The sequence below is a fragment of the Ambystoma mexicanum genome, chromosome 1p, assembly GCF_040938575.1.
Source record: "Ambystoma mexicanum isolate Mex_15411 chromosome 1p, UKY_AmexF1_1, whole genome shotgun sequence".
In the NCBI taxonomy this organism is placed as follows: domain Eukaryota; kingdom Metazoa; phylum Chordata; class Amphibia; order Caudata; family Ambystomatidae; genus Ambystoma; species Ambystoma mexicanum.
In genome coordinates, this window is record NC_090921.1 from 204,373,065 (window position 1) to 204,382,916 (window position 9,852).

At 45.8% G+C, this 9,852-nt stretch overlaps 1 non-coding gene across 1 annotated transcript; it reads right to left on the reverse strand.

Moving 5' to 3' along the window:
• Nucleotides 1-9,402: 9,402 nt before the first annotated feature.
• Nucleotides 9,403-9,484, reverse strand: TRNAS-GCU (transfer RNA serine (anticodon GCU)). Its single transcript has one exon. It is a non-coding gene; the product is annotated as a tRNA-Ser (tRNA).
• Nucleotides 9,485-9,852: the final 368 nt, after the last annotated feature.

Consider the following 9,852-nt stretch of genomic DNA (forward strand, 5'->3'; position numbering starts at 1 on the left):
AGCAGGGGAGAAAGTTCCGTTAGCCTCTCCTTCCTCTCCAGTCTCTTCGGAGGCCTGGGTTCAAATCCCACTGCTGCCACCAGTGTTAGGCGGAAACCTGTGCAGTTCCCTCTGGGACCACTGCAAAAGATTTAGGACTACAGGTGTTTGGCAGTAAACCCACTTGGTAGCAGTCTGTACCACACAGATTCACTTAGTACCTGTGGCTGAGCAGTCAGACTTCCCTCAAGAAGAGTTAGGCAGTATGCGGAGTATACAATATAGGTCAATCCACACAGTAGAACAAGCAAACACGGAACAAGGCTTCGGTGTAAAGATATAAAGGTATTTATTTATAACAACACATCTATAGAAAACACTCTGGCACTAATACGGCAAGCAACTTCAATCACAATTACTATACGAAGAAAAAGATCAATCCCCCTAACAATAGTTCGACAAGTCTAGGTTTACCGGCATCACTTATTTGCAGACAGAGGTGTATGCTTTAACCTAGATGGCACTCTAGTATTCGTTAGGACGGGAGAGAAAAATAAGGCAGGTTATGAAGTCAACTCGGTACCAATACTTTACGGACAAATGCAAGGCAAGTAAGGCAGGGTCTACTGCAGATCACAAAGTTCAGAGGCCAGGCCCACTCGGAGAGAGGCAAGGCGATATGTCCCAAAAGTGTCTCAGTGGAAATGCGCTTCGAGTCTTTATCGCAAAATTGATATGGAAAGATTGGACCAGTTCAGAACAACACGTTAAAGAAAGCTTGGAGGCGACCCAATGGAAAGGCGAGGATTAAGACACCTCACTCTATCCGGCAGAAAGGGAAGCCAGGTGGACACGGTACCTTGTTTGTGGAGAGACAGCTCCGGCGGGGGCAGTTGTTCCTGGTAGTGGATGGCACGTCGGGTCTTTGCCACGAGTAGAGATGATCTCGTCGTCGAAGAAAAGTGAAGTCCGGTGCACCACCAGGGAAGAGACCAGCCGCGGAGTGCTCCGTCACAAGGCACCACCTTTTGGTCGCGGTACAGGGGTAGTGGCTATCCGGTTGCCGAGGGGCTCTGCATGGGCAATTCGACCACTGCGTCCTGGAGCGAAGAAAAAGCAAAGGGGACTGGTTGTTCCCACCAGTCAGGGGAAGAGACTCTCCGGCTGGGAGATCTCCTCTGTCGTCGGGAAGTGGTGAGTCGGTTCCGCAGGGCTCCACCGGAGGTGTCGTCGTTGCAGGTCGGCTCAGCTTTACCCTCGTCGGATTCTTAGGTCCTGTGGCAACTTCTGAAGATCCAGTCCCAAAAGCCCTGCTTTTATGCAGAAAACCCCCATTCATTCAGCCTAGCTGTAAATCAAAACACGCTAAGTGGTGAGCGGGGTGGCTCACCACTTGGGCCAATCACACCAGAGTGAGACTGGAGTTGGCAAGGCAACTCAGTCCAGGGTGCCTAAACCCCCTCCCACACCCCTGTGGTAACCCAGACAGAATGGCACCACTTTGGAGGGTCTCTGTACAGAAGCCCGCCAAAAGTGGAACAAAGGGCTCAAACTTTGGTTTAGGAGTCACAGAGACGAACACAGACGCCATTTTAAAAACCGAGTTCTGGCAGAAAATACCATCCGATAGACTTATTTAAGATAAGTAAATCGGTGGTATGTTGGAGATTAACGAGGAAAAGTATCAATCTCCAACAATGGGAAGAATCCCATAGGGTTATATTTGGGGTCGAATATAACAAGTAGTTTCCACTGCCACCAGCCAAAACTCGACGAGGGGGGACGGGACAGTGCCCCCTCGAATAACAGACCCAGGAGTAATCGAATTACCCCTACTAGTACGTCCACAATAGGATGGTTTGTACTAGTTCTGTTAGTAAATTTAGGTCTAATAAAGCCAATGGTGACTTTACATGCCCGGGGAGACAGTAGTCAGTCCCCGGGTATGGAGTCTATGATGGAGGTCCGCTAGGACGCCCCAGTGCTACGGCACGGAGCGTGCGTTGTAACACACATAGTAAAACATATGAGACCCTATGGAGTAAAAGACCCCATAGCCCATAGAACACATTGACATTCAAAGGAATTACACACATTCATGTCCAAGAGTGGGAGAAAAAGAGTCCCACTCTTGGCAGGATGGAAAAAACAAACTCCAGAAATCCAGCAAAGCTGCTGGGGGACTCACTAGGTTAGGAAATTCAGCCTAAACAGAGAATTCTCCCTAACACACGGGACAAGGGTTGGATTTGGCTTTTGTACCTAGAAATCTCACATTTCAAAAAATACCCTTTCTCATCAGATTACACCACAGATGCCAGCATATTCAGATATTTTGGTGAATCGCAAAAACCTTGTTGGATGACTGTGCAACATATTGGGGCGAAGCTACCATATTTTCTTGTTTACGCCCAAACTACATTACTGAAAAATATGGCATTTGGTGGCCTGATTTCCTATCACCTACTACACCTTTTCTCAAATGTTTATGATTGTCAGATTTATACAGAGAACACAATTAATATTTGTTTGATAACTTTTGATAGGTTGGTATCGCCAAAACTGTTTTGGAACCACCAGAAGCAGGTCACTGACATCTTTTCCTAAATCGGAACATGAAAAATGTATGATTAATACTTCCCAATGTATTCCAAAAATTGCATATCTCCCATTGTGTGCAATGGGTGTGAAGCTCTGCCTTCACTCTTCCCCCTCTGTAAGCAGAGATTGGGTTCTTAGCCCTGATTTCAAGAGAGACCAATTTGTTTAGGTTAGCTTACAGCTTCAAAGGGTAATTACTAAGTTTACGATGGCCTGGGTGCTATTGGTCCTAAAACTTGAAGATCCACAGAATTCCACAGCTCATTTACATGGTAACACAGCTTGGGAAGGCATGGTTTCACACCTGGGGTTCATTTCTAGGAAGTGAAACTTAAGAGTTGCCTTTTCCCAGCATTTTATATTTGATCCAACTTTAGCAAATGCATACAAACTAACATGTACCCCTTGTCACAGCACTTTCCTGCAACAGTGATTACTGACGGCTACATATATGTTTAAAGACTTCAGCTGTACATTTGAATAATTAAAGCGTTGATTTGAAGACTCAATCGCAATGTCACTGGGGTCAGTTTTAGCCGTGAAACCTTTCATGATGTTATAGTTCCACATTTCCTTGTAAATTCTGGTTAATAAAAGATTATCTGTGATGGGCTCATGATGAAAAAACTTGCAGTTCTTTGGTGGCATTCATACACAAAGTTTGAAGAGTAGGTCTTTAATTGAAAATGAGAGGAAAGACAGATTTCTGAAGACAATCATTCTTGTTGGAGTAAAACCCCAGTCTGTTGTGCAGGCTTGCACACATTTTGGCCCTTTCATTTACATGCTGGATGTCGCCATTTTTGCCAAGGGGGTCTCATCCTTTCCAGACCTTTCTCAACAATATCATGAGGTCTTCCCCTCATGTGTAGCAAGGAATATTTTAAGGCATACGCGTGCCTAGATGCCTAAATTGGCTCCTTCGTGTTTGAGCAAGAGAATCATTTTGCATGTACTCCAGATCAGGCCTTTTGCTGAGGGGCATATCTCCCCCTCTGACTCTGGCCTGTAATCATGGCTTTTTAGGTCTATTTCACCTCACAAATCCCCCCTCCTAGAACTGAAGCAACTATATTGAGAGAGAGAAGAGCTAGGAGAAAATTGGGTGCTCCTTCTGGGATAGCCTGGGTCTACCCCAGGGGTCTCCTTTAGAGAATGCCTGCTCCTGGTTCATTCAAGGACTTCCCTTCAGAGTGTGTCTGCTCTATTTTGGCTCCTGATGGAGTGGTGTACTGGTACGTACTCACCCTCTTCGGATTTTGAATGTTCCATTAGGTTGGGGTTCCTGGACCTCTCCCCGTCCGGGGGCTCTCCTCTGGCCTTTAGAATCAAGGAGATAATAGATCTGCCAAGAAGAACAAAGAGATTAAGTATTTTACACAATACAATTTTTCCAATAGGGATCTGACAATAGATAACAAAGCAGCAGGAGAGATACGCATGAAGTGTACATTTCAAGCAAGCATTTGGTTTTCGACATACAAATATTTCCCAAACAGTGGTTCCTTACATTTTTCATTTTCGTAATCTTTTCAAAATAAGTATAATTGTTCGACTCCCTGTTATAGTAGGATTTTCTTTATTCAGGTTCCTGTTCCTTATCTTTACTCTTCGGAGGATTCCTGGGCTCTACCCTCACTGGGTTCTTCAATCAGTCGCAAATTCTGCCTGGGATGGCAGCACTTCAACTGATAGATGTGCACCAATTTCTCTTCCGTTTGTTCTCCTTTAGGAATGCAGAATTATAAGTGACAGGTGAGATTTTGTCTACAATTTTAAAGGGGTCGCCCCAGGAGGGAAGGAATTTCCGCTCCTAGGTCTGGTTCCTCTGAAAATTGTACTAGAAGACCCTGTCTCCTACTTGATATAATTTTTTAGTGGTCTTTAAATTGTAGTGGGTTTTCATCCCCTCTGCCGATTTTTCCAGATTGCGCTGAGCATACATAAAATCATGCTGAAGGTGTCTTCTCAGATTCTCACTATATTCATGTATCCTGGATGCGTTAAACAGGTTCTGCTCTTGCGTTCTGTAGAGCAGATGCTATGGTAACACCATTTTTTGTCCAGTCATTAGCTCGAATGGAAACAGCTTTGTCATAGAAGATGGGGTAGACCTGATGGCCATCAGGACAAGTGGTGATTGGATGTCATAACTAGGCCCAGAGTCCATAACAAACTTCTTTAGGATGCTCACAATCATTTTATTGTATCTCTCAACTCTCCTACTAGAGGCTGGTGGTAGGCAATATGGAGTTTTCTCTTTACCCCAAGTATCTCCCACATCTTTGTCATCACCTTGCTGGTGAAGTGACTTCCTCGGTCACACTGAATCCTTTGGAGGAGGCCGAAATGCGCGAAGATTTGATTGATCATCAGGGCAGCTGCTGTTTCTGCCTTGCAACATGGGGCCGGGAGACATTCCACCCTTTGGTAAACAAGCATGTTACCATTAACATGTACTTGATTTCTCTAGAGGAACGAATCATGGGCCCGATGAAATCTACTTGTAAATGTGGCCAGGGCAGTGTCATTCCTATTTTCTGGAGGGGAGCTCAGACAGTGAGTGAACTTTGCTGAAATTGCGCACACACTAGACACCCCTTCAAATATTGGTTGTGGTCCTGAGCCATGTGTGGCCTGTGTGCAGCCTCGCGCAAGATTTCCAAAGTAGTATGAAACCCCTGATGACCAGCTGTGTCTGCGTCATGGGCGTGATTAGCATATGGCTTCGGAATGAGGTAGGCACCACCCACTGGTCACATCCAGTGATGGATCTCTGTACCAACAAACCGTCTTGGATTCTGAATGTTTTGGGAAATTTCATCAACACCCGGAGATCCTCTTTCCTGGTGTAATTGTTTTCGGTCAGAGCAAAATTCACAGGGTCTTCAATGTCTTGATAACATTTCCCAATTATCGGATCTCGTTTTTGTGACGTGAGCAAATTAGCATCTGGCGTCTCCTTACTCTACTGGGCAGTTGAGAGTTAATTTTGGGCATATGTTTGGGACCTGGTAACAGCAGCGACCTGGATTTCCCCCAACAGGAACTCAATCTCTGTGAGATCACCATGGACAGCTCTGGTTTTGGCCAGCTGGTCAGCTAGGTAATTTCCGGATTTGTCTGGTCCCTCTATTCTGGAATGATCCATGACCTTCTTCCAGTAGATGGATATCTCATTAGAGGTGACCAGATCATTGATAGATTGTATTAGTTTGCCAGGATTGAGTGGGTTAGTGTTTGCACACAGCATCCCTCTGGTTTCCCAATTAATCAGGTGCTGAACGAACCCGTTCGGGACATAATCTGAATCCATGATTATTATTAGTTTGTGGATTCAGTGTTGCATGGCAGTGAGGATGGCCTGATGAACCGCCATCAACTCCACCACCTGACTACTTCGAGGACCGATCTTGTATCCGGCTGAGGGCTCCGAGGCCTCATTCACCCAGCCATGCCCAACGCTGGCCATCAGTTCCTTTTCCTGATTGTTCTCAACATGGTAGGAGCACCCATCCATATAAACTGTGGGCATCCCCTTGCATGTGTCTTCTTCATAGACTTTGTGCAGGGAATTCAGGTACACCTCCATGCTGTCTTGTGTTTTGATACTTTTGTCCTCGAGACAGTTTTCTCGAGCACAATCCTGCAAGTCAGTCAAACCTTGCGCGAGGTGACTTTTCTTGTTTTGGCCATATCTCACCTCCGCAGGAAAGCCTTGCATGGACAGAATCCATGAAGTATTTCTGGAATTATTCACATTCCCCACATATATTCTGTCACTTCAAAGGTATTTAAAAGGCTGGTGAGGAGTCTCAATGATGATGTACTCCTCCTAGCCCCTTGATCTGCATATGAATCTGCCCTTCTTCCTCTCTATGTAGTCTATGCCTGCCTGGGTCTGAGGGTTGCTTATGCCCTCTACTGGGGGTCCAAATACCTCAGAGTTTATTATACATTCATTTTCAGGAGCTTTGTTTACCGTGCCTCTGGGCCGCTGGTGTTGCCACCCTCTGTTCCTCAGCTTCGGAGCAGCGCCCACAGTGCTGTGTATGGTGAATTAGCAAGTAGTTGGCACGTGTATATGTTGCCTTTGCCTTATAATTCTCGCCTCTCTTCTCATCTGGATTGTATAAGGGTCTTTTCCAGCACCTTACTGTCTTATCAGATTGTTGCTGGGCAGTGGGTGTACCAGGGCCTTTACCATCCGTGCTTCCGGCTTGGCAGTGTTAGACTTGTGGCCCCCCCTAACTTTGGTGATGTGCCAACAGCTCCAAATACATTGTGTCTGCGGGCTGTCCATTGGTGTGTGTGCTGCTTTAAGACCCTTGCAGCGCTTGTTGCAGCTGAGTCTGATTAGAGTCCCCACCCCAAGACTGCTTTGTGGTGTTAAAACTGATTCTGACCTTCTGTGACAGTCTCCAAGGCCCCCTCCGTTAGGCTTCCTCACAATGGTCCTTATGGTATTCCAACGTGGCTGGGGCTAAGCACCCCTACTCCTCTATCCCACGCATTGGACGTTGCCAACAACACTCTAGATCCTCTTTTCGGGGGCATAAGAACACTCAATGCCTTTCGGTCTGCTGTGCACCCTTAGTCGATGTTGAGTGAATAGTTGTGGGTCCAAAACGACTTTGAGTGAGTCTTACTGGCGTGTGACATATAAATGTTCACCCTCCTCGGCACTTTAAGTACATTAGTACTCAGTTTGCATACTCTCTGTGGGCACTCAGCACATCTGCTCCCTGTTCTTTGTTTTCCAGCTTTCCTTGCCACGTCATTCGTTTCTCGAAGCTGGCTCTTCATGTGGGCTCTGGTGCGGCTTCCCCTTGAGATCAGGGCTCTGTTTCGATTCAAACACGCTGTGTGGATTCTCCTTTCCTTTGTTCTAGGCTAGGCGCCATTTTGTTGCACTCGCCCGCAACACCATCCAAACTTTTCTTCCGTGTTCTGGCCTGCATGCAAGTCTCATCTGGGTTTTCAGCACTATGTGCCCGGCATATTCATGCTGCTGTGGCTTCCGTTTTACTGTTCATATCTTGTTTATTATACCTGTTCAGCATCCGGATCTTCATCGGATCAGCAGGAGCTCCGAGATACAGGTCTTTTACGTGGCCATGTAGCCACGCCCCCTTCCTTTAGCTTTTTATCTTTCCAAAGTGGGTCACTAAAATGAGTAGCATTGAACAGGGCAGTGCTATACAAATGCATGACTGCTATGTATGTAGGTGCTATGTATGGAAAAGTGAATGTGTTGTTCCTGTTCTACATACATCCTCTTTCTTCAAAATAGAGTGCATTGTGCCTTGTTTTTACAATTCATTTTGTGAGATTTGTCCGGTGAACGATCACGTGAGACTTGCTGATTGTGTTGTGCTTCAGTGCTCGGATGAGAATGGCCTAGTGTTTCTAGCATTCACAAGGCAGTTCTGTGACACTGGCTCACTGTTTTTATGGGTCATTATGTGAGTCAGACCTGGTGTTTCAGGGAGCAATTGTGAGATTGGTTGTGTCTTGGTGAAGCATTGCGTAATAATCTTAAGAATTGAGCCATTTTTAGTTTTGGCTGTTGGGTGCACTGAAGAACCACCTATTACCTGAATTGATTGCATTGGAGTAAAGCTAGGTGAGCGATGTCAGCAGGGATACAGGGCTTGTGGATGTTATTTATTTATTTACCTACCCAGTGACTGCCCATGGCCAGGCTAATCTCTATGCAGCCATTCGGGTCACTCCCTGCCCTCATCTCCCAATATACATCGTCCTAGGATCTCTTTATCAAGCAGTAACAGCAAACGTGGTGATGCGAGTGACTGCCATTATTTCAAAGTATTCTTAAGAGTTAATTGCTTAACTGTAGCTATAACTGTGCTGCTGGTGTAATAAGATTGTCTTAAACACGTGTGCGTTCAGCCACTTTTTAAACCAGTATGTGTGTCCTTTCAATAAAGTCCTGTTAAAAATAAAAAAATAAAATGCTAAAACTATTGGCTTTGCCAATACGTGTCTTTTTTTGGATCGTGCACAGGGACCTCCTGTCACATGCGCCCGAACACTGCGGGCGTTGCCAGAGGAGCCGGCGGTTGTCGGCGTGTTGCTGTTGGGCTGCATTTTATTTCCACATGTGATCCGCTTTGTCACACTCAGGGATTCAGGGCGCGTGCCGGCACCAAGCGGGACCTCGCCGCGATTCCGACGATGGTCGGGCATGACCCACCAGCAACGCACACCGACAGGTAATTACATAACCAGGAACTTCGGTGGAATTACATAACTGATCTTCCCACAAACCCTAAACAATATTAGCAGCTCCTTCCGCAATGCCCACGAATTCAAGAAATGTCTGAATGCATTTGTAGCGTGACTGATGTGTAGGGCCCTTATTTATCCTCGGGGATTCTGCTAATTGTAATTGTAACAGTAATGCTAATTGTAATTACTGGTCAGCAACACTTGTACTGAATCCGGCCAGGGCCAAACTCCGCCTTTCATCCTTACCAAACACTGTGGGTGAGAAGATGCCTGAGGCTTCGTAGTGCTGTGTAAAGGCAAATTAGTAGTATTATAAGCACTAAGAAATTACCAATAATGAAAATAAATTTCCATTGAGTGGGATGGTAATTTTCGGAGAATTGAGGCAGCTTGTACTGGTATCAGTCGTTCCCTCTCCCTGAACACTGGTGTATGTTTTGGCATCACAGAATGATTAGCGTTCATCTGTCAGGGAAGGACAAAGAAAGATCCGTAGCATTGTAGTAAATTAGATATTTTTTTTTTTGGTAAAGACCACCACGAATATTTAAAACGTGTGAAGAAAACGGACGACAAGGATGGGATTCGGACCCACGCGTGCAGAGCACAATGGATTAGCAGTCCATCGCCTTAACCACTCGGCCACCTCGTCTGCATAGGACACGCCAGAAGCTTTAACTTTTTATTAGTGAAGTAGAGCTTGTCTGTGTGATTGAACCTGAATTGCTTTTACTGCACACCACAGCAAGCTCTGCGCTGTGGGACATAGTGCTGCATTCTGGCCGGGCAAACTTGACGAGCAAAAGTATGATATTATATTCACTCATTAACTACTATCATTCCTGCATTCCCGTGTTATCATTTACACGATATCAAGGAAAGCCTCCGCTCCACGTCCCACCGGCGAATCATGGCTCTTTTAACCGGAGTCAGGAACAGATGTGCTCAATAGATCAATGGCCTGTTTCATTTCACCAGGAAGAGGGCTGTGGCTAGACCTGTCACCTGGAAGAGGGGCGT